Source organism: Capsicum annuum, chromosome 10, assembly GCF_002878395.1.
Source record: "Capsicum annuum cultivar UCD-10X-F1 chromosome 10, UCD10Xv1.1, whole genome shotgun sequence".
NCBI lineage: Eukaryota > Viridiplantae > Streptophyta > Magnoliopsida > Solanales > Solanaceae > Capsicum > Capsicum annuum.
Window position 1 is genome coordinate 166,978,696 of NC_061120.1, and position 24,457 is coordinate 167,003,152.

A 24,457-nucleotide genomic window follows, 5' to 3' on the forward strand; every position below is an offset into this window, starting at 1 on the left:
CATTTAGCCTACCTCACTTGTATACTCAGTACATTCAGACGTACTAACGCATTTATGCTATGGTCCTTTCTATTATGTTACACCATAGGTTCAGAGGCACGTGTTCCATATTAGCAGTAAAATTCTAGTCGCAGAGTTGCAGTGAGTCCTCATCTATTCAAGCATGACATCATTTTATTTCATTTATTATTTCAGTTTAGTTTTTCTAGATGGTGTTAGTTGGAGACATGTTTCCTCAACTCCTTATTCAGACAGTTTAGAGGCTTTCTAGACTATAGCATGTCAGACAGTTATTTTAGATTTGTTTTGGTATTTTTATACCATTTTTAGACATTATTCGTATCAGATGTTTTTATTTAGATCTGAACTTTATGGTTATTCAGTACATGTTTCTGTATTTTCATGTTATAGTATGCAGTGTACAGGTATAGATATCAGTCATGGGTTAGTTTGTGGTCCTTCGGGGTCATGAGCACCGTGTGACATTTCGGTTCAGAAAATTGGGGTGTTACAAGTGGTGAGTCCTTATCCATCGAGGGAAGGGTTTATTATTTTCACTATTTTAGTATTTACATGTTTTTAGTAAGTCAAAGTTAGTTAGGGGCTTGTCCCATCAACTCCTCAATCAATTAGAGGCTTTTTAGTCAATAAGATAATTAGTTAGACAATTATTCAGTTTATCAGTCTTTTCAGTATTATCAGTTGGTTTAAATTGACAGTTAGATTTTAGTATTTTATCAAATGTTCCAAACTTCTAGTTGAACCACATTTTTTGTATTCAGATTGGTATTCTAATCAACAGTTTATCTTTCACACATATGCACTATTGCTATTTTTATTCAATGCTCACTGTAGGTAGCATCTCATGGTTTTGCTTATGGTCACTTGTGACCGCAAGCGCCATTATCACTTCTAGGGGTAGCCTCGGATCATGAAAAAACTTTGTATCAGAGCTCAGAGTTTTAAAGTATCTTAGGGAGTCTTAAAGCCGCATTGAGTAGAGTCTTGTGCATGGGTGTGATACTCGCCACACTTATGAACAAGAGACTACGAGATGATTTAGGAAAATTTTCCCTTTTTAAGTATTTATGTCATAAGAATGTGCATAAGCTCTATTTAAACTCTTTTTTTCTAACCTATCCTTTATTTTATTTTTTGACAATCCTTCCAAGAGAAACAACGGAAAAAGGAACGAGAATCAGCCTGCACCGCTACCTGTTCATGAAGATCCCTTGAACTAATATATCTCTCATGCCAAATTCAGATATTCTTTCACTACTTTAGCTTATTCAGTAGCTGCTCAGATATATCAGTAGGCTATTTCCCCAGCTAATCCAATGGCAAACACAGTTGCAGCTAGGATTCGAGATTTTACCTGAATGAATCCCTCTTTATTTTTGGGATCCAAGTTTGAGAAGAATTCTCAGGAGTTTTTGGATATTGTTCATAAGATGACTAATATCATGGGCATCACCTTGAGTGAAAGTTTAGAGTTGTCTATATATCATTTATAAGATGTAGCTCACATTTGGTTTAAGTAGTAGATGGAGGACTCTAGTGTCAATGCAGGGCTAGTTGAGTGGGAGAAGTTTGCCATGACTTTTCTTGATAGGTTTTTCCTATTAGGGTTAAGGGAGGCTAAGATTCAGAAGTTCATTAACTTGAAGCAGGTTAGTATGAGTGTAAAGGAGTACTCACTTAAGTTTACTCTATTGGCAAGGTATGCTTCTTCGATAGTGGCTGGTAACAGGTCTAGAATGAGTAATTTTGTATCTGGGGTATCTGATAGTATGTTCAAGGAGTGTAGGACCACAACGGGTATTAAGGAGATAGACTAATTTAGACTTATGACTTATGCTCAACAGATTGAGGAAGAGAAACTTAAAAAAAAAGAATAAGAGGTCTAGAACTAGTAGTTTTAAATTTTCTCAACCAAGGTCAGAGGATGGTAACCATTATCAGTTCTGTTAGAAGTCCTCAGCCCTAGTCCCATTTTCATTTATTGCTCCAGTTCCTAAGATCAGGTAAGATAGTCGAGATAGAGTGCCAGGTTCCAAGTCCCAGGGTAGTGCAAATTGTGTTTATACTAATCTGCTTTGTAGGAAATGTGGAAGGAATCATTAGGGTGTCTATAGAGCTGGCAGTGATATGTGCTTTAGATATGGAAATCCAGGCTACAGAGTCAGAGATTGCCCAAAGGCCGGCCAGCAAAGTCAGTCTAATCATCCCTCAGTTCCAGTTGGTCGCCTAACTCAGCAAGGTGCCACTTCCAGTGCCACCAATGGTCAACGACAGAATAGATTGTATGTCCTCTAGTCCCGACAGGACCGAAAAAGTTATCCTAATGTGGTTACGGGTATGTTACAAGTCATTCATCTTCATGTGTATGTTTATTAGACCCGAAAGCTTCTCTTTCTTTTGTAAACCCATATATAGCCGTCCGCTTCGGGGTCAATCTCTAATCTTTATTATAACCTTTCTCAGTGTCTACTTCAATAGGTAACTCTATTATAGCTAGGCGGGTATAGAGGAACTCCCTGGTTATAATGTCCTAGAGAGTTACGTTAATTGATCTTGTGAAGTTGGAGATAATTGATTTTGATGTCATTCTTGGCATGGATTGGCTCCTCTCATGTTATGTATCAGTTGATTGTAGAAATAGAGTTATTCAATTTCAGTTTCCCAATGAACCAGTCATTGAATGAAGGGGTAGTACCTCTATGCTTAGGGTTTAGATCATTTCCATCTTAAGGCAAGATAAATTTTTTCTAAGGGATGTGTTTATCAACTTATTAGAGTCAAGGACTCTAGTTCTAAGACTCCATGTCTCGAGTCAATTTTAGTAGTAAGGGAATTTCTAGATGTTTTCCCTGAAAACATTCTCGAAGTTCATTCAGAAAGAAAAATTGACTTTGGAATAGATCTCCTTCCAGATACCCATCCTATCTCTATTCCATCCTAGATAATGGTTCCAGTCGAGCTTAGGGAATTGAAAAATAGTTAAATGATCTCTTAGATAATAGTTTCATCAGGCCTAGTGTTTCTCCATGGGGCGCCATAGTCTTGTTTGTGCGTAAGAAAAATGATTCACTCAGAATTTCCATCGAATACCATTAGTTGAAAAAAGTCACAATCAACATTAAGTATCCACACCATAGAATCAATGAATTGGTTGACCAACTTTAGGGTGCCAGTTATTTCTTTAAGATAGACCTCAGATCTGTCTATAATCAGCTCAGAGTCAGAGAATGTGACATTCTGAATATTGCTTGTAGAACTCAGTATGGTCACTTCAAATTCCTAGTAATGTCTTTTGAACTAATGAATGCCTCTGCATCTTTCATGGACTTAATGAACAAAGTGTTCAAGTAGTACTTTAACATGTTCATCATAGTCTTCATTGACAATATTCTTGCCTATTCCCGTAGTGAGAATGATCATATGGATCATCTCATAATTGTATTGTAGACTCTTAGAGTCCATTAGCTGTTCGACAAATTTAGTAAGTGCAAATTTTGGCTAAGATCAGTAGCTTTTCTTGTCCATATTGTTTCCTGTGATGGTATTAGAGTTGATCCTCAAAAGACCAAAGTAGCGAGAAACTATCCTAGACCCATCTCTCAAACTGATATCTAGAGTTTCTTGGGTTTGGCTAGCTATTACAAATGTTTTGTTAAATGTTTTTCTTATATTGCATCCCCCATGTCCTTATTGATTCATACTAAAGTCAAATTTTGGTGGTCTGATTCTTGCGAGAAGAGTTTTCAGGAGTTGAAGACTCATCTCACTTAAGCCCCAGTTTTGACTTTGCCAGATGGTTCAGATAGGTTTGTACTTTACTGTGATTCTTCTAGAGTTGGTCTTAGTTGTGTATTGATGCAGAGAGGTAAGTCATAACCTATGCCTCTAGACAACTTAAGATCCATGAAAAGAATTATCCTACCCATGATTTTGAGTTGGAAGTTGTTATTTTTGCTCTGAAAATTTGGAGACATTATCTTTATAAGGTTTATGTTGATGTGTTCATGAATAACAAAAGTTTGAAGTATGTATTCTTGCAGAAATATCTAAATCTTTGTCAGAGAAGATAGCTTGAGTTGTTAAAAGATTATGATATGAGTGTGTTATATTATTCAGGTAAGGCCAATGTTATGGCAGATGCCCTTAGTAGATTGTCTATGGGTAGTGTTACTCATGTTAAGGATGATAAGAAGAAGTTAGTCTGTGAGGTTCATCATCTTGCTAGATTGGGTATCCGATTGGTTGATTCATCTTAAGGTAGTCTATGGGTTCAGAATGGTTCAAAATGTTAAAGAAAAAGCAAGATAGGGATCCCAGTTTGGTTAAGTTGAAAGAATCAGTCAGAGATTAGAAACTAGAGGTTTTCTCCCAAGGGGGAGATAGTGTATTGCATTGTCAGGGTAGGTTATATGTCCATGTGTTGATGATTTGAGGCAACCAGTTTTAGCAGAAGCGTGGTGCGAGATATAACATTTATGTAGGAGCCACAAAAATGTATTGTGACTTGCATGAAATCTATTGGTGGAATGGTTGGTAGAAGAATATTGGAAAGTTTGTAGCTAAGTGTTCTAATTGTCAGCAGGTTAAAGTTGAGCACCAAAGGCCTAGTGTTACATTGTAGGAGTTCAGCAACATTACTTGGAAGTAGGAAGTGGTGAACATGGATACTGTGATAAGGCTACCTCGTACGTATCGCCAACATGATTTGATATGGGTCATTGAAGACAGAATGACCAAATTAGCTCATTTCATGCCAGTTCATACTTCTTACTCAGCTGAGGACTATGCCAGGCTTTACCTTAGGGAGTTGGTTAAGTTGCATAGAGTTCTATTGTCTATCATTTCAGATAGAGGTACTAACTTTACCTCTCACTTTTGGAAGGATTTTCAGAAGGGTCTTGGTACCCAAGTTCATCTCAGTACAACATTTCATCCTCAGACAGATGGTCAGGCAGAAAGGACCATTATAGATAGAATGACCAAATTAACTTATTTCGTGCCAGTTCATACTTCTCACTCAACTGACGACTATGCTAGGCTTTATCTTAGGGAGTTGGTTAAGTTGCATGGAGTTTTATTGTCTATCATTTCATATAGAGGTACTCAATTTACTTGTCACTTTTGGAAGGATTTTCAGGAGGGTCTTGGTACCCAAGTTTATCTCAATACAACTTTTAATCCTCAGACAGATGGTTAGGTAGAAAAGACCATTCAGACCTTAGAAGATATGTTAAGAGAATGTGTTATTGTAACGACCCAAACTGGGCATGGCTGTCACGGACATCCCGAACCATGAGGGATCGGAACGCACTTCTCTATCTGGTAATCATGCACAACATTCATATAAAAAAGAAGATGTGGAAACATAATCTGCTATGGAAACATGGTCAATTCTGAATTCAACATAAGTATGGAAACTGTAAATCAATTACATCTAAATAACATTTGACACAGTCTGCGAAATCTCTACTACATGAAAATCTGACAACTGTCTGAAACTGGGACAAGGCCCTCAATAGACCAAAACTGAAATAAGTGACATAATCTGAAAAGGCAGGCCTTATGGAATAGAGAAAGATCACCACTGCACAATCTGATCAGCTGTCTGAATTATCTACTACTTATTTGGACCCTTAGACCGAGTCTCAGAACCAGAGAGATAGGGGGAGGGGGGTCAATACAGATGTACTGGTATGCAGAGCATATCCAAAATAATCATTTATTATTAAATATATATGAGAGAAATTTAAAATAGTTCATAAGTATATCATATAGTAAGAATTCACATGGGCAATTTAAAAACTCTATAAAAAAAATCATCTCAACTCCGAGAAATCTGTGTTACTTCTGCGCTAGGTGGTATACCCTACAACTTTAAAAAATTCCATGGGCTATATGGAAACTGGCATTAACTCGGCAGCGAAGCCCCCAACCCAAGTGTGCCACAAGGGTCGGAGTCTCTGAATATGCTACGCCACACGGTCATCGCCAGCCGACAATAATAATCTACCCGTATCGGCAAATACTGTTTCAGGCTAAGAGTTGCTTGAACTCGTTCCTTCTTTGGGTAACCACCTAACCCTCTTTAAGCCCCTTTTTTAAAACTCTATCAAAACATACAGTCTCTGAAAACATACTCTGAAAACATTCTCTGAAAACATAATCTGTTGTGGTATAAATACATATGGTATCTCATACCATTGACTTGAAAGTCACAATTTTGAGCCATTATTAGTCTATCGTAAATCTCTATTTTCAAAACACAATTTTTGGGACCACCATTTCAATAATTCAATTCAAAGAAATCTTTTCTCAAACCTCATGTAAACACATGCAAGGAACACATCTTTGTCAAGTATTTTAGTAGCACAGTATAAGGTGGTCATGTCAAAGTTCTCAATTCACATGCAATTCTTTATCTTAAACACAAGAACACATTTATATCAAGAAACACCCTCTCAAAAATATCAAATCATGCTCAAATGCTATAATATTGAGAAAACATCTTTCAAATCACAAAACCATAATCTTTAATTCAATACACGAGAGGGAGTTCATAATTTTTATGCTCTCAAAGATCTTAAATCTCAAATTCCATACATATACGTATACATGTAAATCAATTTTTGGGATAGGACCACAAGGTCAAAACAATAGTAGCATTAAAACATTCGGAGTACATAATTTAGAACATAGATTCCAAAACCCCTTTGAAATTCATGCATAAAAATCTAAAAATCATGCTCGAATGGTTTTAAGCCCATGTAGTTTTTTTAGTATAAACCCCACATACATCTAACTATAAATTTAAAGGATGCTTATTGATTCCCATGGCTTGGGGATTCCAAATCTTCAATTTATTTTGAAAACCCACGGTTGAATCTTGATTTATTTGGATTATCAATATGGAACCCTAGAGAGTATTCTTGAATATTTTTGGTGAATGTATGAGTAATATGCTCAATTGGGATTGAAATCTCGTGTTTGGACTGATAAGGGTGTGGGAAAATACCCAATATACCCTTAATGAGACCCGTATTAAAATATAACTGGGAGCCCCATTTCATGGGCCACCGCGATGCGCCACTATCGCGGTGGCTCACTGGAAATTGATGAATGGGAATTTAGCCCACTCCGTGATGTGGCACCATTGTGGAGTCCCACTATAAATTGACTATCGTCATTTACACCCTCTTCGCGATGTGCCAAGGATAGGAATGACGGTGTTTTACGACTAGGACTTAAATTACCCATAACTCCTTTACCGATTGTCCATTTTGGACGCATCTTATGTTGATGGAAAACTTATTCGATCATCTATGAAATGGAAAGTTGAAATCTAAGGGATTCCACCAGAAAAAAAATCATTCTAGAAGCCAATGCTTGATATTTTAGGGACAAAATTTAGCTAAGAAAAACTTCAGGGCGTTACAATATCCCCTCCTTAGGAACATTCATCCCGAATGTTGATGCAGGATACAGACAAGTATACTTTCAAGCATACTAAGGCATAGAAATAATAAGGCAAGGATTGTACCTTCAATTTCATCATCCATTGGATCAAAAAGGTTTGGGTATCTAGCTTTCATGTCAACTTTTGATTCCCAAGTCACTTCTTCAATTTTCTGGTTTCTCCACAACACTTTAACTGAGGCTATCTCTTTGTTCCTCAATATTTTAACTTGGTGATCCAAAGGCTCTTCTTCATAGGATAAGGAGTCTATCACTTTGATTTCTTTGACAGGCAATACTAAAGAATGGTTTCCAATACATTTCTTTAACACAGATATATGAAATACCGGATGAACCGAACCCAAACTAGATGACAAGTCTAACTTATATGCAACTCCACCTATCCTTATCACAATATGATATGATCCTATATAGCGAGGAATCAAATCACATTTATTCCCGAATTGCATAACTCCCTTCATAGGAGAAACCTTGAGAAATACCTAATCTCTAACCTCAAATTCTAGATCTCTTCTCCTAACATCGGCATAGGACTTCTGATGACTCTGAGCTGTCTTAAGTCATTCTCTAATGACTTTCACATCCTCTATTGCCTAATGAACAAGATCAGGCCCAAATATCTGCGTATCACCTACTTCATACCATCCTATTTGGGACCTACATCTTCTCCCATACAATGTCTCAAAAGGTGCCATATTCATATTGGAATGGAAACTATTATTATATGCTAACTCTATAAATGGCAAGTGATCTATCCAAATACCTTCAAAATCAATTACACAGGCCCTCAACATATCCTCAAGGGTCTAGATGGTGCGCTCAGCTTGCCCATCTCTCTGAGGGTGGAAAGTCGTGCTCAAATTCACTTGGGTACCTAAACCCTTTCGAAACGATCTCCAAAACTATGAAGAAAACTATGTGCCTCTTTTAGATATGATGGACACAGGTGCCCCATGCAAACGAACTATTTCTACAATGAACAGCTTGGCATAATCCTCTCCCAAATAATTTGTCTTGACAGGTAGAAAGTGAGCTGACTTGGTCAACCTATCTACAATCACCCAAATAGAATCATACTGGTTTTGGGACCTCAAAAGTCCTGTAATGAAGTCCGTATTAATCATCTCGCACTTCGACAAAGTCAAAGCTATCTCTTAAGAAGAACCACTTGGCCTCAAATGTTCCACCTTAACTTGTTGACAATTAAAATACTTGGCAACATAGTTAGCCACATCACGCATTATATTATTCCACCAATAAATAGTGTTTAAATCTTGATACATCATAGTAGAGCCAGGTGAGCAACATACCTCAACGTGTGAGCTTTATCAAGGATTCTCTTCCTCAAACCATCTACATCTGGCACACACAATCTACCCTGGTATCTCAAGATGGTATCTTCAACTTTCTTCTCTTTGACTTCTGCTCAAAGGGAAGATTTAGCTATCTCATGAACAACCACTCCTCCATCTTTGGAATGCAAAAGTCACATTCCTAGATCTGCAAGTCGGTGAATATCCTTCACTATGTCCCTCTTTTCTTTCCCTACATAAGAAAGATTGCCCATAGATAACTTGCTGAGGGTGTCGGCTACCACATTCGCCTTGCTCGAATGATAGTGCAGGATCATGTCATAGTCTTTTAAAAATTCCAACCATTGACTCTGCCTAAGATTTAATTCTTTCTACAAGAAAACATACTGTAAACTCTTGTGGTTACTAAATATATCAACGTGTACTCCATACAAATAGTGCCGCCAGATCTTAATTACAAAAACCACAGCCGCTAACACCAAGTCATGAGTAGGTTAGTTCCGCTTATGCACCTTCAACTACCTAGATGCATAATCCACTACCTTACCGTTCTGCATAAGAACACACCCAAGTCCCACTCGGGATGCATCACAGTATACAACAAAACCTATTGTACCCTTCGGAAGAGTCAGAATAGGTGCAGTAGTCAACTTGTCTTTTAACTTCTCAAATCTATTCTCACAAGATTCAGACCATGAAAACTTCACCTTTTTATGAGTCAAGTTAGTAAGTGGTACAGCTTTGAAAAAAAAACTCTGGACAAATCTTCTGTAATAACCCACCAAACCCAAGAAGCTTCGAATGTCGGTTAGAGTCGTGGGTTTGGGCTATTTTCTCACTGTCTCAATCTTTTGGGGATCAACCTTAATCCCCTCACTAGACATAATATGCCCCAAGAATGCAATAGTATTTAACCAAAATTCACACTTGGAAAATTTTGCATACAATTTATGATCTTTAGGGGTCTAAAGGATGATTCGAAGGTGATTGGCATAGTCCTCCTCGCTCTTAGAATATACAAAAATGTCATCAATGAATACAATGACAAACAGATCCAGAAAATGATGGATAACCCTATTCATTAGATTTATAAAAGCTGTAGGGGCGTCAGTCAACCCGAAAGACATGACTAAGAATTCATAATGGTCGTATCTAGTTTGGAAAGCTATTTTGGGAATATCTGACTCTCTAACTTTCAACTAGTGATATCCCGAACGAAGGTTTATCTTTGAAAAATATTTAGCACCCTGAAGTTGATCAAAAAGATCATCAATCCTAGGAAGGGATATTTAATTATAATTGTGACCTTATTCAACTGGCGGTAATCTATGCACATACGAAGGGAACCATCTTTCTTTCGCTCGAAAAGTACAGGTACACCCCAGGGAGACACACTGGGGTGGATAAAACCTTTATCTAGAAGATCTGCTAGCTATTTTTTCAACTCTTTTAGCTCTTCAGGAGCCATCCTATATGGCAAAATAGAAATAGGACGGGTATCTGGCAATAAATCAATACCAAAATCTATCTTCCTATCAGGTGGTATTCCTGGGAGATCATCTGGAAATACTTTCAGGAATTTATTCACTACGAGGATAGACTGAAGAGGGAGACTTTCGGCACTAAAATCTTTAACCCGAATAAGATGATATAGGCAATCTTTGGAAATAAGTTTACGGGACCTGAGATAAGATATGAAGTGCCCTCTAGGTGCTAGAGAATGTCCCTCCCATTATATGACAGACTCATTCAAAAAAAAAAGGTGACTCTAAGGGTCCTACAATTCAAAGTGGCATAGCACGAATGGAGCCTTTCATCCCTAAGATGGCATCAAAATCAACCTTATCAAGTTCAATGAGATCTACCTCAGTATCCCGACTGAAAATAGACACAATACAATTTCTATACACCCTCCTAGCTACAACAGAATATCCCACCAAGGTGGAAACAGAAAAAGGTTTAGCAATCACATCAGGCTCAAACCCAAAACCAATAGCCACGTATGGGGTCACATAAGACAAAGTAGACCCGGGATTAAGTAATACATACACATCATGAGAAAATATTTGCAACATACCGGTGACTACATCTGGTGAGGCCTCTACCTCCTGGTGGTTGGTCAAAGCATACAACCAATTCTGACCATTTCCGATGGTTGAAATGGCACCCTTCTGAGGTGGTAGTGCAGATGAATTCCCCTATGACTTGGCTCCTCCAATGTTACTCTTTGCTTTTGGGCAGTCTCTCTGGATATGGCCTCCTGTATCTCTTACTGTGCGAATAGGACTGAGAGGTTTGGGTTACACTTCTCTGCGACTATGTACCCTACATCCTTGGCCCCTGACTAGACTGAAAATTCTGGGTGCACTGCTTAGCTGTGGTTCTGGACACTAGAGCACTAGCTGCCAATTGTGCATTACCCTAATTCTTTTTGTTTTTCCATTTGCCGCCCCAATTACCACTCTGCTGCTGACTATGACTCTGGTTTTTTGCTCTGGCTCTTTTTGCCTGCCTGTCCTTTTCCCTAGATTCAGCTATCTTCTTTTTCTTCTCCTCAACTTGCTGCATATGGACTGACAGTCTAACAAAGTCCATATCCCTATTCAGCATAGCTCCTTGATACTCAAGCACTATATCATTTGAAAGGCCAGAAGCAAACTTTCTTATTTAGGCCCTCATACTACTCATCATATCAGGAGCATAACAGGCCAGCTGGTTAATTTTTAAAGTATACTCCTGAACATTCATCTTACCCTACTTAAGGTTCTTGAAATCCTCTTGTTTAGCTTCCCTCAGCTCCAGAGGAAAGAATCGGTCAAGAAAAGCTCCTACGAACTCATCCCAAACTATGGGCTCAGCACTGTCATCCTTCGTATCTTCCCACTCGTTGTACCATTGGTTTACTACATCCTTTAGCTGGTATACTGCTAGCTCAACACCCTCCACTGATCAATATTCATTACTTTAAAAATCTTCTCCATTTTGTCTACAAACTCCTACGGGTCCTCTTTTAACTTAGCGCCAGAGAACTTGAGCGGGTTTATTCTCATGAATTGGCTCACTCTAGTAACTTCAGAAGTAACAGATGCAGACTAGTATCCTCTGACCTCTGAGTCTGTGCGGCTACCAATTATGCCAGCATGTGTATAGACTATCTAAATTCAGTATTAGAAACTTCTCTTTCACGAGGCTGAGTTCCATTAGCCCCTGTCTGGGGAGCTCTAGGAGTACTAGTCCGTACAGGAGGTACTCCCAAAGTAGGAATAGGTTCTGGGGTATGAGCTCTATTATGGGTTTGCATCCCATGGGTGGGACGAACTTTATCATCCTGAGCATTAACGTTGGTGCGACAGAGAGGCATCGCCAGTTTTATAAAAAGCAAGAGGTCATTGATTAGGGGACAAATTAGACTCTGAAGCACGAACTAAATCACAAGGGCATTTTAAATACCGTAAAAAAATCATCTTCACTCTGAGAAATCTATGTTACTTTTGTGCTAGGTGGTATACCCTACAGCTCTGAAAAATTCCATGGACTATATGGAAACTGCCATTAACTCGGCAGCGAAGCCCCCAACCCAAGTGTGCCACAAGGGTCAGAATCTCTGAATCTACTACGCCACACGGCCGTCGCCAGCGTACAATAATAATCTACCCATATTGGTAAATACGGTTTCAGGCTAAGAGTTGCTTGAACTCACGCCTTCTTTGGGTAAACACCTAACCCTCTTTAAGCCCCTTTTTAAAACTCTATCAAAACATACAGTCTCTGAAAACATATTCTGAAAACATGCTCTGAAAACTTAATCTATTATGGCATAAATACATATGGTATCGTCATACCATTGATTAGAAAGTCACATGTCTGAGCCATTATTAGTCTATCGTAACTCTCTATTTTCAAAACACAAGTTTTGGGACCACCATTTCAATAATTAAATTCAAATAAACTCTTTCTCAAACCTCATCTAAACACATACAAGGAACTCATATTTGTCAAGCATTTCAGTAGCACAGTACAAGGTGGTCATGTCAAAGTTCACAATTCACATGCAATTCTTTCTCTTAAACACAAGAACACATTTATATTAAGAAATACCCTCTCAACAATTTCAAATCATGCTCAAATTCTATAATATTGCGAAAACATCTTTCAAATCATAAAACCATAATTTTTAATTCAACACACGAGAGGAAGTTCATAATTTAGGCTCTCAGCGATCTTAAATCTCAAATTCCATACATATACGTATACATGTAAATCAATTTAGGGTATAGGACCACAAGGTCAAAACAAATTACGTATACATGGTGTTTTATGAATAGGACTTAAATTACCCATAACTAATTCACCAAGTGTCCATTTTAGATGCATCTTATGTCAGTGGAAAACTTATTCGATCATCTACGAAATGAAAAGTTGAAATCTAAGGGATTCCACCGAAAAAAATATAAATCATTCTAGAAGCCAATGCTTGATTTTTAAGGACAAAATTTAGCTAAGAAAAACATTGGGGCATTATATTTATTGATTTTAAAGGTAGTTAGGATGACCAGTTACCTTAGATTGAGTTTCCTTACAATAACGACTATCACTTCAGTATTCAGATGGCTCCATTTGAGTCTCTCTATGAAAGGATATGTAGATCTCCTATTGGTTGGTTTGAATAAAGTGAGGCCGTAGTGATAGGGCTAGATTCAATGATTAAGTTGGTAGACAAGGTTTAGTTTATTAGAGCGAGGCTGAAGACAACCAAAATCCATCAAAAATATTGTATAGATGTGAGAAAAATAGATATTGAGTTTGAGGTTGGTGACTTAGTCTATTTCAAAATCTCTCTGAAGAATGGAGTGGAGAGATTTTAAAAGATGGGGAAGCTTAGTCCCTGCAGTGTCAGCCTTTATAAAATTTTGAGATGTTTTGGGATGGTAGCTTATGAGCTAGAGTTGCCTGCAGATTTGGCAACACAGATGTTTAGGATAGTCTTTCCTATGGTGAAGTCCAGTTAAGATTATCGATCATCAGATTCATAGACTAAGGAACAAACAAGTTCCCTTGGTTAAAGTTCTATGGCTAAATTAGTCCATTGAGGGAGAAACTTAGGAAGTAGAAACAGATATGTGTACGAAGTACCCTTATCTTTTCTCCGCAAACTCAGTCCCAACTTGAGGTAATAGTTTTTCTTAGATTGACTCTTTTCCATTCTCAGTTCTAGCCATTTAATCAATGTCATGTCATTGCATGCATCAAGATCAGTTCAGATCACGTATCATGTTTCAGACTCAGTTAAGTAATCATGTTTTCAGTCATGCATGTTCAATATGTGATCTTAGTTACCTTAGTTCAGTACTCTCAGTCTAACCAGTCTCATGAAAGGATGAATATTTACAAGAGGGAGATATTATAATACCCCATATTATTCTTAGCTCAGTTCAGCTTCTAGTTGCATGCATAAGGGGCTTAAGGCCAAAAAATTTCACTAAGTTTTGGGTGCTTAGTCATTTTGTAAGGCTCTAAACTTGGAGAATTTTTAACTCGGTCTTCCCAACCCCAAGATGTTGATTTTTGAGTTAATTCATGTTCAGGTATATAAGTAGCATGCCTTAGAGAAATTTTGGATTTTTTCGAACAAGGATTGGGTGATGTTTGGATTACAAAACCAATAGGTCATTACGATAAGCCCGCATCTACAGTGTTATTCCTGTTGTCATGCAGACTGCGTCACAGTGAGTGAAATGAACTACCGCGATAAGTCTACATCGCGGTAAGCTTGTTATGCCCAGTTTTGAATTTAAATAACTGAGGTGCAATTGGGTCTTTTCCCCCTCAAACCAATCATTCATAACATGACTTGGGAATTAGTTAGGGCATAATTTTTTGCTTTCTTCACCAATTACTCTCCCAACAAAACCATTTCCTTTCCCCAAGAGTACAAATTCAATTACTTTCTTCCCAAGAAATTAAGAATTTAAGTTTCCCAAATTCAAGAACCTTCAAGAAAGCATCAAGAATAACGTTCTTTCTTTCAATTTAAAAGCTTAAAGTATGTGGGGCATTCATCCATGGGTCCCTTTAACCCATGAAGACCAAAAACCCTCTTTTCAATTAAAGAATGGATTTTTCTATCATTATGGTATTTTATATTTCTTAAGATGGGTTCGATTCATGTTTTTATGGTTATTTTAGTTCAATTAAGCCCATGTATTATTCCATGAAAGATTTTGAATTCCTCATGCTATGAATTTGATTTTTCCATGCGTTATTCTAGTGAATTCCTTGATAAATCCTAAATTTATGATTCTTATCAAGCATTTCCATGTTAAATTCATGATCCTCATATGTTTTGATGAAATGTCTATGCTTATGGGTTTTGAACCATGATCCTTTACTATAATTTTTAAGCTTGTTATTGTATTTAGTGATCATTCAGTGTTGGTGGGTTATGAATACCCGATACCTATAAGTTTTTACACAAATTCAAATCATTTTAGTAATGTTTCAGTTGAACCACGAGTTCTGTTATTTCCTTAGTTTATATAATCATGATGAGCACTATCAGTTAGAAAATCATGTTCATTTAAACTAAGTTCAGTTTAGTTCAGTTCCAACATTAGTTCAGTTGGGAGTAGAATTTAGTATCGAGAGAACCCAGGGATGGGGGCTCACTTGGTAGTAGAAGGTGTGACCCTTAGTAGCAATCCTTGAGTTACAGAACTACATAGCCAGCGTAGGTTAGAGATATCTACCTGTCAGTTGAGGGTTGACAAAGTGTTTACCTGCTAGTTGAGGGTAACACATATCTTATTAGAGCACCTTCCAGTTAAGGGTGACTCATTAGTCCTTTGGGACACCAGTTTAGTTAAACACGGCTAGTATTAGTACCCATGGCACGATACTGACGCCCTTTAAACTGAGGTTACAAGTTGGACCCCGATTAGCTCAGATTGGGGCATATCAGTTGGATGATACCGCCCAAAGTCTTAATATAGTATTCAGTGTATATATCAAGTTCATGTTTTCTTGACCAAAACATATACATTTACAGTTATTCAGTTATACAAATTTTAGTCCATCTATTTATAGATTATTTTAGAAATATATATATGCTTGGTCTTTCATTCTCAGATTTTACAGTTTTTCATACATTCATTCTCAGTTATTTCATGATGTTTAGTTAGTCTTTATCTCATGTGCACAGTACCCTATGCATTTTAGCTAGACCTCATCTCATATACTAGTACATTCAAAGTACTGACCACATACTTTTCTTTGCACTGTGATGTCTTATATCATAGGTTCGGATGCTCAGTTTCCTGATCATGCTTAGACAGTTTAGTGTATCCAGTAGCGGTAGTGGTGAGTTCTTATCCATCGAGGGCAGGGTTGATTATTTTAGTTATTTCAATATTTTTGTACTTTTATTCAGTCAGAGTTAGTTGGGGACTTGTCCTATCAACTCCTCAGCTAGTTAGGCTTTTTAGACAATCAGATAGTCATTAGACACTTATTCAGTTTATCAGTTTTTTTAGTATTATCAGTTTTTTTAAATTGACAATTAGATTTTAGTATTTTATCAGATGTCCTAAACTTATGGTTGAACCACATTTTTAGTATTTATATTGGTATTATATTTAATATTTTATCTTCCTCAAACGTGTACCATTGCTATTTTTTATATAGTGCTCATAGTAAATACCAGCTCACGGGTTAGATTATGGTAAATTGTGATCATAAGTACCGTTGTTGTGGCTATGGGTATCCTTGGGTCATGACACTATGAGACCACTCCTATGACTCTAGTAGTTGTCTTTGAATTTAAGGGTGAGTGCCATGATTTTGTACTACCATAAATCTTTCCTGGATGGTAGAGTCTTTCATTCTGGACTTATATTTTTCAATTTAGTTTTTAGGGTTGCATCTTCTATTGACAATCTTTTGGTGTATTGGTACAAATGATTTTTGATTCTTAGGGATGGTTTTGGTTAAGTACAATATTCCACATTTATGTTGTACATATATTTTTTCTTTAGACTTATTTATTGATGGATTGGTTCTATTATCTCTTTTAAGTGTTGATTTGAGATGGTAATATGTGATAGATGGTTCTCCCACCAATTGAGTAGTATGGGTTCCATTCACATCAGGTTTTAGTCATGATAAAGTTGGTATTGAATCCTAGGTGCATTAATCTTATCATACCAAAAATAGGTCAAGTAGAATATCACAAAACAATATGAAGATGCATGTTCTTTTCTTCAAAAGGCTATAGGACATTAAAAATCTATCATTCTTGTTTCTTTCGTTCTATAAGTTGATTACAATTGGTATATTGCAATCCAAATTAGTATATAATCTTCTTCATTCTTTTATTCAGAAATGGTAAACACTAGGTCTAATGAAACTCAACTAGCAGCTCTTATACCGACCTCTCCAGTTGCGAATACAACTAAGAGAGAAAGAAGATAAGTAAGCAAAAGAGTAAAGGAAGGAGAGGATTAGCCACACTCACAAAGGGTAGATCTCAAGAAGTGGGAAGCCAAAATCTTTAAAGGTTAGCATTACCTTTCCTACCTTAGGAACATTAGAAGGATATAAAAGTTGTATAGGAATAGGGTGTAGAGCCTGAGCTAGCAGATAATGTTGGGGTTACAAAACTATCCCTATGTCTACTGAGTTTGCTCAACTAGTGTTAGCTTTCCTAAATGGGTTGGCTGGGACTAAAGCCACACCCATTGAATCAGTATATCTATCTTTTGTTGTTCATCCTACTAATTTCATGGATTCTAGAATTGATAAAGCTTTAGGACCAAAACTTTTTCTTTTTTGGTGTTGGGTTCTGCAATGATTGATACAAATCATGAACTAGTGCAAAAAAAGTTTGAAGATGACACCTCCAATGTTTCTATACACCGAGTTTGAGGATGCCTTTGATCTTATTATTGAATCCTATGCGAGGTTATATAATATAGTGATTATGACACAACATAGCATTAAGTTTGTGACTTTTCTACTTTCAAAGAATACTAAACAATGGTGGAGAGCATATATAGAATGTCAATGGTGGAGAGCCTACATGGAATATCATTTTATGATTTTACCTCCATTGACATAGGAGCTATTACATGCTTTGTTTTTGGAGAAATATGTGCCATGGTCCTTCTGTGACTGCAAGAAGGATGAGTTTTCAGTATTGGCGCATGGTGACATATTAGTTGCGGCCTATGCAGCCAAGTTCCATATGTTATCTCACTATGCTACACAAATGTTGACTTCTAAAGAGGAGAGGATTATACTTTACATTAAGGGTATGATTTATGATCTTCAAGTATTGTGTTTGTATATGACTTCAGCTGGAAAAGGATTTAACAAAGTTTCTAACTATGTGAAAAAGTTGGAAGGGGTTACCGAAGTGAATCAGGCTAAGATTTTAGCTGACAAATCTTGGAATGTTAGGAATTTCAATTGGTATTACTCTAAAGTACATGATTATCAAACCTACTCAGCCCATCATATTCAGTTGATCTTGTTAGCTTCTGTTAAGGTTTTAGCTAAGGGTTCTTCTTAGGCACTGGTCATTAGTGGTTAAGGGTTCATTCTACCAGTAAGGATTCTTTCCAGAGATGATAATACTATTATGGTATTGTCGGTAACTTTAAAATGAAGTGCCCTATGAGGCAAGAGAATGCCTAAATTCAACAAAAGACTCAAGCTATAGTTCCAATAGGTTGAGAAGGAGGAGGAGGTAGTAGGGGTTACACGCATTGACGCTAGGGAAATCATTCATATGGTTGAGAAAATGGTGGAACCAAGGGAGGAGCATAATTAGGAGAAAAATTAGATCAGACTGATAACCAAGCTCACTATTATGCTTTTCTAGGGAAGACTAATGTTGAGGCTTCTTCTGAAGTGATCACATATACTATTTTGGGTTGTGACTGGATGGCTTCTATTTGTTTGATCATGCCTTTACTTATTTTGATATATATTTCCAATTTGTGGTGGGTCTAATCTGGTTTGTGACATACTTGATTATCTTGTTTATGTGTCCACTCCATTATTTGAGTTTGTGATAGTGACACATGTTTAGCATTCTCCTCCTATATTATTTATGGGTTTTCAAACTTGGGTAGACTTGGTTATTCTAGTGATGTTGGACTTCTATATAATTATAGGTATGAGCTAGTTATCTCTATATCATGTTTTTAAACTATAATGCTAAAAGTAACCCTAGATATGCCTGGGATGAAGGAACTAGAGTGGGAGGGATTGTACAAAGACAAACCAATAAAGATTATATTGTATGTCTGGGCTAGAAGGCTAGTGGTGAAGGGGTGTTCAATATGATTATCTCATTTTAGGATGTAGATGTGAGTTCTCATTGATAGAATCAATTTTGATAGTCTCAAAATTTCATATTGTGTTTCCTTCAAACCTATCGAGTATGGCTACAAATAGGAATATCAATTTCTATATTAACATAGAGATGGTCACTCGCCCTATATATATTAAACTTTATCAAATATCTCCAGAAGATTTGAGAAAGATCAAAACATAACTAAAAGAGATAATGCAAAAATGTTTTATTTATCCAAGTGCTTCATCTTGGGGTGATCCAGTCTTGTTCATTAAGAAGAAGTATTTTATTTTGAAGATATGCATTGATTACAGGCAATTGAATAAGGTTACTATAAAAATTAAATATCCCTTGCCTCACATAGATGACTTATTTGATCATTTATAGGATATGTTAGTGTTTTCAAAAACTTATTTGATGACAGGTTATCATTATTTGAATATTAGATTGGAGGACATACCCAAAATAGCTTTTAGAAATCGATATGGCCATTATGAGTTTAGGTGATGTATTTTGAGTTGACAAATACACTTATGACCTTTATGACTTTAATGAACAAAATCAAGTCATTCATGTATTCTTTTGTTATTGTATTTATTGATGATATTCTTGTGTACTCCAAGGGTAAGGAAGAACATGCATGTCATTTTTGCATAGTTTGGAGATTCTAAGAAAGAAAAGGTTATTTGCTGAATTTTCAAAATGTGAATTCTAGTTATCGACAGTTGCCTTCTTAGGGATGTAGTTTCTTAAAAAAGGGAATACTAGATCCCAAGAATATTGATGCAATAAGTAATTAGAATTGTCCTAGTTCAATAATTAAGGTAAGAAGTTTTATGGCTCTTGATAGTTATTATCGCAAATTTGTCATAAACTTTACATCCAATGCTTGCACTTGATACGGTTGACTTAAAAGGAAATGTTATCTGTTTAGTCAGACCAATGTGAAGAGATTTTCCAAAAGCTCAAGACACTCTTGACTACAACACCTATTCTTTTGTTACTGGTTGATGGTAAAGACTTAGTAGCATTTTGTGATGCCTCACTTTTGGGTTTGGTTATTGTGCTAATATAGGATAAGAATGTCATTGCTTATGTTTTGAGTCAGTTGTAGCTTCGGGAAAGGAACTACCTGACCCATGACTTAGATCTGGAAACAGTGGTGTTGCATAAAAGATTTGGAGACACTATATTTATGGTGTCAAGTGTGACGTCTTCACAGATAATCCTAACCTACAACACGTGTTTGCTCTAAGTGATTTAAACCTATGGTGGTAGAGATGGATGGAGTTGTTAAAGTATTATGATGTGAGTATTTAGTATCATCCAGGTAAGGAAAATGTGTTGGCAGACACATAAAGCTAAAAAATGATAATTATGAGTATTTTATCAATATTTAGCGTATTTAGGTGAAGGTTAGCTAGAGAGTTTCAAACTCTAGCATCTTTTGGCGTGTATTTAGGGGTCTCAAATAGGAGCGGTTTGGTAGTTAGAGTTGAGGTAATGTCAATGTTCATGGGGAAGATTAATGATAAGGAATTTGATAATAAGAAGTTGAATGCACTCCACAATAAGGTGGTGTGCAGAGAAATGGCAGATGCCACTCTTGACGTAGGAGGAGTGTTATGGTTTAAGGAAAAACTGTGTGTTCCTTGGATTGGTGATTTGATTCATGATGTATTCTTAGAGGTCCATCATTCGCAATATTTTATTCATTCAGGTGCAACAAGGATGTATCAAGACTTGAGGCAACTTGATTAGAGGCCCAAGATGAAGAGGGACATAGTGGATTATGTATCTAAGTGTCAAAATTGTCAGCAGGTAAACTATAATCACCAAAGGCCTATGGGGTTTCTTTAGTTGATGCTTTTAACCAGATAGAAGTGGGAGCATATTACTATGTACTTTGTGGTAGGTCTTCCTAATATTTTAATAAGGTATGACTCCATTTGGATGATAGTAGATGGGCTGATAAAGTCAGCTTATGTGTTATCGAATTGGGCAAACTATAGCACTTAAAAGTTAGCTAAAATTTGAGTTAAGGAAGTTATGAGACTTCATGGGGTGCCACTTACTATTATTTAGGATAGAGATGCAAAGTACACTTGTAAGTCTTCAGACAGGTTGGATGAGAAGGTTAGCACAAGGCTTACATTTAGCATAACTTTCTCTTCTCAAACTGATGGGCAGTCAAAGAGGGTGATTCAGGTTCTAGAGGACATATTAAGGACCTTTATGATTGATTTTGATGGCATTGTGATAAGTTTCATCCGTATTGCAAGATTTCACACAACAATAGTTACTATTCTAGTATTGATATTTCCTCATTCGAGGAACATTATTAAAGAAAGTGGAAGTAACCTATTGGGTGGTTTGAGTTAGAAGATGTTAAGCCATTGGACACAAATTTGGTAAAGGAAGCTTAGGAAAAAATAATATTCATTCAAGCCATGTTGTTCACTGCTCAAAGTATGTAAAAAGAGTACTCGTGTTGTTAGGTGGGGAATATATACTTCAAGGTAATGAGCAAGTCTTGCTCAAGTTGTTTCCTATGAAGAGAGTCATTTCTCTATCTAGATATTTCATATTTAGTATCTTTATTGAGTCAGAGAGGATTTTGATATTTCTGATAGGGTTAGAAGGTCCTTATTAATTGGCTACCACCCAGATGGTTGTTTTAGGGACTTCTTTGCACATCATTATTAAGAATGCCAATTTGATCTAGTTTATTACCTAGGCCACTCAAGGTGGCACTAAGAAGGTACACCATTAGGATGATCGTAGTGGACATCCTTTTTGAGGTACATATTTGTCACGTAGAGGTTCTCGTTGTGATCATAGTAGGCTAGTTCAAGCTTATTTATAGGGATTAGGTAGTAGTACTTAAGGTTCTGTTTCTTTAGATAGTTAGGCATCAGTTTATATGGGTGGAGGTTCCAGACTCAGTTCATTAATCCAGGTTAGTCATCCTAGTTTATCTGTGCCCCTTCAAATTGAGTCAAGCCATAGAGTGTGCTATGTTTGTGATAATATTGTCCATATAGCCAATAATTTTCCATAACGTGTGTATAGACCTACTCAGCCAGGCTCTCAACTTTAGTTTTGCCTTACTCCAATATATGGAATGATGATAGCTTATAGAGTGGTACGGGTGGTGCTTGAGGTATAGAAGTAGAGTTAGGGGAGCCTGTGGTGGTGGTCATGATGTTGCTCGATCTGGGAGAGGACTAGATGTTATACTGTATCTGAGATGCTTGAGGTAGAGGCCTCTAGTGCAGTTATTATTGGTATCGTCCCAATTTTCTATTGATCTATTTTACTTTTGCTTTGATGCTTCCTTTGAGCCCCCTTGCTATGTCGCTTCATGTTTCTACACCGGTATGAGATTCTTTAGCGGTGGAGTAGGTGTACCAATTTTATGTAGTTACCTTTGCAGGGTGTGAGACTTGGGAAGACCTTATTTTCCTCGATATGGTTGAATTTATGTCACAAACCAATTTATGATTCATGATAGAACCTACTTTATCTAACAAGTTGGTATGCCAACCCGTAGCCCAGAGCTATAAACAATGGGATAACTTGATGGAAAATGGCATAAAAGGCTGGAAATAAACAATTTAAGGCTTGTAATAATCATAAGATGATAAATATAGTCCAATAGATAGATAAAGCATAAACAACCATCTCACGACCTAGTAGTATGAGTAAAAAATCTACTACAAATAGTCAAAAACAATTTGTCTCAAAAAACAAAAGACTACACATAGATAATATAAAAGGGGGCAACCCTAACTTTGAGAACTAACCTTATCTCCAAAATCCAACTCAGCATGATCGTCACGTAAGCGGCAGCTATTAGTACTCATATCTGCACTCAAAAGGTACAAAAGTGTAGTATGAGTACCAAAACCACGGGTACTCAGTAGGCATCATCGGTCGACTGAGCTAAATCATGATATAAACATGATAAAATGCGAGATAAATAAGCTTAGTCAAGGTAAAAAGGGAAAACTTGAAAATAAGCTTCAATACTATTTTCCATAATTAGTAAATAAAAATGGAATAATAACATAAAGATCACACAATTATATCTACTACTAAATTGGGCCCCTAAAGCCAATAAGTAGGAAAAGGTAAATAACCCAACGGCCTGAAGGGTGAAATCAAAGGAAAGTGAATAATCAAACCACCATAAATCAGAAACTATCATGCCATACCCAAGAATCCATTCATTCCATATGATATTATAAATAACTCTCCATGTCGGACTCAAATGGAAACTCAAAAGCATGATGAGCATTATTATCATTTGCTGGACTTGAGCAAGAACTTATATTATCATCATCATAATCAATCCCTAGAATTGAACTGAATCTTGAATGATCAATATAAATCATTCCCCAGACTTGAACCGGAACTCATATCATCAATATCATAATAAATAGACACTTCTACTTATACTTTTGTCACCTGGACCCTTAAACTTGTCAAACAATATTTTAAAAACTTTACCCATCAAAACATAACATATTAAACCCCCTTTTCATCCAACTAATATAAGTGTAATACACTCAACGACACGTGGCACGCCATGTCATTTTTTAATGACACATAGGAAATTAAATATTCAGAATAAATATAAAATATATATAATATTTAAAAAATAATAAATAAAATAAAATCCCCACCCACAACCCTACAACCCTTATTCTTGTATTCTTCGTACCACCCTCAACCCATAGTATTCATTAAGTAGTTCAAGTTTTGGTTCAATTTTAGGAACAATTCTTGAATTTTTATTTCCATTTGTGGGTTCAAATTGAAGATTGAAATCTTAAAATAGTACTAGAGAACCTATTTTTTATAGGATTTTGAGGGTAGATGGGGTTTTAGGACATGGTAGGAGAAAAGAGAATTAGGGGTTTATGTAGATGGTGAGAGAGATTTTTTGTAACGGAAATGGAGAAAAAAAGAGTGGGATCTATGTGTGTGTGTGTGTCTTTTATAGTAAAAAGGTGCAAAAAAAGAAGTGAATAGGGGTGGGGGATAGGGGAAGGGGGAAGAGAAATGGCTGGCTTGTGGTGGTGGTGCTAGATGAGAGTGGGGATAGGGGAGAGTTGGGAATGGATGACAGGTGGTGGTATTGTGAGGGTTGGGTGGAGAGGTAGTGGTTCTAGGATGGGGGTGGGGGTGGGGGATCATTAAAGAAGAAGATGGGATTTATTTTTTAATCTACAATTTTTCTAAAAAAATATTTTAAAGTCAAAATTTGAACTTCACTCCATGGAAAATGCGT